The sequence below is a fragment of the Capsicum annuum genome, chromosome 6 (assembly GCF_002878395.1).
Source record: "Capsicum annuum cultivar UCD-10X-F1 chromosome 6, UCD10Xv1.1, whole genome shotgun sequence".
NCBI classification, from domain to species: Eukaryota; Viridiplantae; Streptophyta; class Magnoliopsida; order Solanales; family Solanaceae; genus Capsicum; species Capsicum annuum.
In genome coordinates this window covers 33,890,070-33,894,390 of record NC_061116.1, presented here as the reverse complement: position 1 = coordinate 33,894,390, position 4,321 = coordinate 33,890,070, and the positions used below count along the sequence as shown (strand labels likewise).

Sequence of the window (4,321 nt, the reverse complement as noted above, 5' to 3'; positions counted from 1 at the left end):
AAGATTTAAGGTTGGGAGACCAAGATCATGGCATAACCCTTGCAAACCATCAACCCGATAAATAATTAAACAATGAAAAGAATAGAGAATTGTATGATTGTTCAAAATACCTCAACCCTGGAATCGTCCTCATTATTGATTACAACCGTTTATTACTTTCCTTTAATCATCATTAATTATTTCTTGTTTAGTAATTTATATTTTATTTACACAATCATCTCAATCTTGATACAATCAAACACTTAATACTCAATTGTCTTGAACTAAAGATTTAATAAATATCTATTTTATTGGTCCTCGAGGGAACGATATCTGACTATCTGAGTCATTATATTTCTTGCACAATCACGTACACTTGTGTATGTGTAGAGATGCAACAAGTTTTTGGCGCCGTTGCTGGGGATCAAATAAAATTAGTAAATTTCTTTAATTGTTATCATAAGTTTAAGTGTTAACAACTTGATCTTTGCGGCTGAATTTTTACAGGTTTAGCTGAACGTTGGACTAGCTAGGGACAAAGAGTTAGCAGAGCCCTTTGCAGAACCAGAAGTGATTTTTCATCAGAGATAAAGAGCTCAATACTATACTCAACAGGGATCGATGCTGGAAATAAGTGATCCTATAGTTGCTGATCCAAATATTGGAAATGTTCCAGCTCTTGCTGTTCCATCTGTTCCTATTTAACCAGTCGCAAGACCTATTCGAGAAGTGGCAATTCCACTTACAAACCTTGTGACTAAAAGTATTTTGAAGCCTGAACAAGGAGGTCGATGGGAATTAAAACAAAATATGGTGCAATTATTGAGATCTGCGGGAGAATTTTAGGCACTTTCACACGAGGATCCACAACAGACCTTATAAACATTCCTAGAGATAAGCAACATATATATTCCTGAAGATGTGAATGTTGATTATGTTAGATTTACACTCTTTCCCTTTTCTCTACTGGGAGGAGAAAAGAGATGGGTAATTGCTGAAACACACCAATTATTTACTACATGGGAAGAATGTGCTCGAAGGTTTCTCATTCAATTTTTTCCATTTTGGAAAACTACATGATTAAGGAGTGAGATATTGAGTTTCCAACAGAAAGATGGAGAAAATCTCTACCAAGCTTGGGAGAGATTTAAGGGCATGCTCAGAAGTTATCCTCATCACCATCAATCGAATGATGTTTTGGTGTATACATTTATTGAAGGCCTTGAGTCTAATACAAAGATTCTCTTGGATTCAATAGTAGGGGTAAAGCTTTGGAGAAAACATATGAAGAATTGTATACCTTACTGAATCGAATTGCATAAGGAAATCCTGATTGGCATGCAGACTCAAGGAATGCTCCCAAGAAGGTTGCAGGGGTTTTGGAGGTTGATCGGTTCACTGCATTACAAGCACAAATTACAGCAATGTAGAACCATATGACTACTCGGCTTAACAACTTAAAGTTTTGTACAACACAATCAGCAGCCACAACAAATGTAGTTCAACAGGTATATTCATGGTGTGAAATTTATAAAAGCAGTGAGCATAATGCATATGCATGTTCTGTTAATACAGATTCAGTCAACTACATGGGGAATGAAAATCATAAAGGGCAATAAAATTTTGGCAATACGTATAATCCAAATTGGAGGAACCACCCTAATTTATCATAGGGTGGAAATCAGGCATAGAATACAAATCAGTATAAGGGACTAGTGGAACCAAATCCATAGCTGGTTTAGAATAATCAGGTGAATGCCTTGAATATTAATATGGAGGAGATGCTTAAGCAGTTGATGGCTCAACAAGCACAGTTTGTAGTGGACATAAAGGCTCAATAGGCACAGTTTGAAACTGAGTTGAAGAGTCAACAATTACTTACAAGAAATCTGTAGTTGTAGTTAGGTCAAATCGCAGGATCACAAAATACAAGGCCACAAAGAGCATTGCCTAGTGACACTGAGGCTATCCTAAACAAGTGAATGTGGTTATAACGAGGGGTGGGCTGCAAATAAAAGAGATAGTTTAGGAGCAGGATAATCCCGTGGTCACTGATGATAGTTTATAATAGAATACAGAAGTAAAATAAAAAAAGGCTAGTGAAGAGATTCGTGTAAAGAAGAAGACTATTCCCTTACCCTTTTCTCAAAGGGCAAGAAAGCATCAAGAGGAAGCCAGTTTTAAGAAGATTCTAGATCTTATAAAACAGGTTCAAGTAAATCTTCCTCCTATTGACATTCTACAGAGTGTGCTAATATATGCAAAAAACTTAAAGGATATTTTTACCAATGAGAATCGGTTGACTGAATATGCTATAGTTGCACTTACTCAAGAGTGCATGTCTAAAATTAAAAATAAATTACCCATAAAATTGAAGGATCTAGGGAGCTTTACATTGCAGATTACCCTTAGTCAAACTATTTGTCCACGTAGATTGTGTGACTTAGGGGCTAGCATAAATCTCATGGCCACGTCATGGTACAGAAAGATGGGTGCTGGAAGCCCCAAACCCATGACTATTATGTTAAAGTTGGCGGACAGGTCCCTTGCTAGAACAGATGGTATTATTGAATATGTACTGGTGCAAGTAGGATCTTTAATCTTTCCTGTGGATTTTGTGATTCTTGATTTTGAGGCCGATCCAATTGTTCCATTTATTTTGGGATGACCCTTTTTAGCAATAGGGCAGTCACTCATTGATGTGGCAGCTGGAAAAATGACAATGCGAGCACACAATAATGTATAAGTTTTTTATATGTACAAAGCATTGAAATTGCCAGCCATATATGAGAAGTTGTCCTCAATATCATTTCTTGATCTTACTTCAGATTGGCAGTTGCTTTTGTCTGATGATCCATTAGAGCGAGTTTTGAAGCATTATGATCTACATGGGGATTCAAAAGAATTAGAATTGGTCCAGATTATGAATTTGGCTATAATTAAGATAAATAAAGTGTTGATCGAGCCTTTGAATAGACCAATTGGTCCACCACACAGGCCTTCAGTTGAAGAAGCTCCTAACTTGGAGCTTAAGGTTCTTTCTCTTCACTTATAATATGTTTTTCTTGGTGATAAAGATACTTTGCCTGTTATTTTGTCTATAGGATTATCCAATGTACAGGTAAATGAACCTCTAGAAATTCTCAAAAGAAGAAAGAAAGTGATTAGCTGGCATATGTCTGACATTTGAGGAATCAATCTAGCATTTTTCATGCACAATATTTACATGGAAGAAGGGTATAGACCTATAGTGCAACAACAAAGAAGTTTGAATCCTGTGATAAAAGAGGTGGTCTGGAAAGAGGTGATCAAGCGGTTAGACAGTGGTATTATCTACCCAATTAAGATACAAAATGGGTTAGTCCGGTGCACTGTGTACCTAAGAAGAGAGGAATAACAGTAGTGATAGATGATGATAACGAGTTGGTTCCCATACGTACAGTTATCGGATAAAAAATATGTATAGATTATCAGATGTTGAATAAAGTAACTCATAAAGATCACTACCCAATTCCCTTCATTGACCAAATGATAAATAGATTGGAAGGGCAAGAGTATTATTATTTTCTAGATGGGTACTCTGGCTATAATCAGATAAGTATAGCACCTAAAGACCAAGAAAATACAATATTCACTTGTCCATATGATACGTATGCTTTCAGATGCATGCCCTTCAGATTATGTAATGCAGCTGCTACATTTTAAAGATATATGATGGCGATATTATAGGGCATGGTGGAGGAATTTTTGGAGGTATTCAAGGATGATTTCTCTGTGTATGGGAATTCATTTGAAAAATGTTTGCAAAATCTCAACAAGGATCTATCTCGGTGCAAAGAAACAAACTTGGTGTCGAATTAAGAAAAGTGCCATTTTATGGTTAAGGAGGGAATTGTCTTAGGCCATAAAGTGTCATGCAAAGGGCTGGACGTTGACAAAGCAATGGTTGAATTAATTGAAAAGTTGCCTCATCCAGTTACACTCAAAGGTGTGCCAAGTTTTTTGGGACATACTACGTTTTATAGATAATTCATTCAAGATTTCTCAAAGATCGAAAGTCCCTTGAGTAAATTGCTAGAGAAATAATCCAAGTTTGCATTTGGAGCTGATTGCCATGAAGCTTTTGAAAAGCTTAAGAAGAAGTTGATAAAAGCATCTATTTTGATCAGACTAGATTGGGAGTTACCTTTTGAGGTAATGTGCGATGCTAGTGATATTGCAGTAGGAGCAATGTTCTGTAAGAGAAAAAAGAAGGTATTTTGATCGATCTACTATATTAGCAAGGTACTGAATGATACTAAAGTTAACTACACAGTTACAGAGAAAAGATGTTGGGTGTGGT

General features: G+C 36.3%; 1 non-coding gene across 1 annotated transcript; it reads right to left on the bottom strand.

The window, feature by feature from the left end:
• Nucleotides 1-1,056: 1,056 nt before the first annotated feature.
• On the bottom strand, nucleotides 1,057-1,163 carry LOC124899767. Its single transcript, XR_007057331.1, has one exon. It is a non-coding gene; the product is annotated as a small nucleolar RNA R71 (small nucleolar RNA).
• Nucleotides 1,164-4,321: the final 3,158 nt, after the last annotated feature.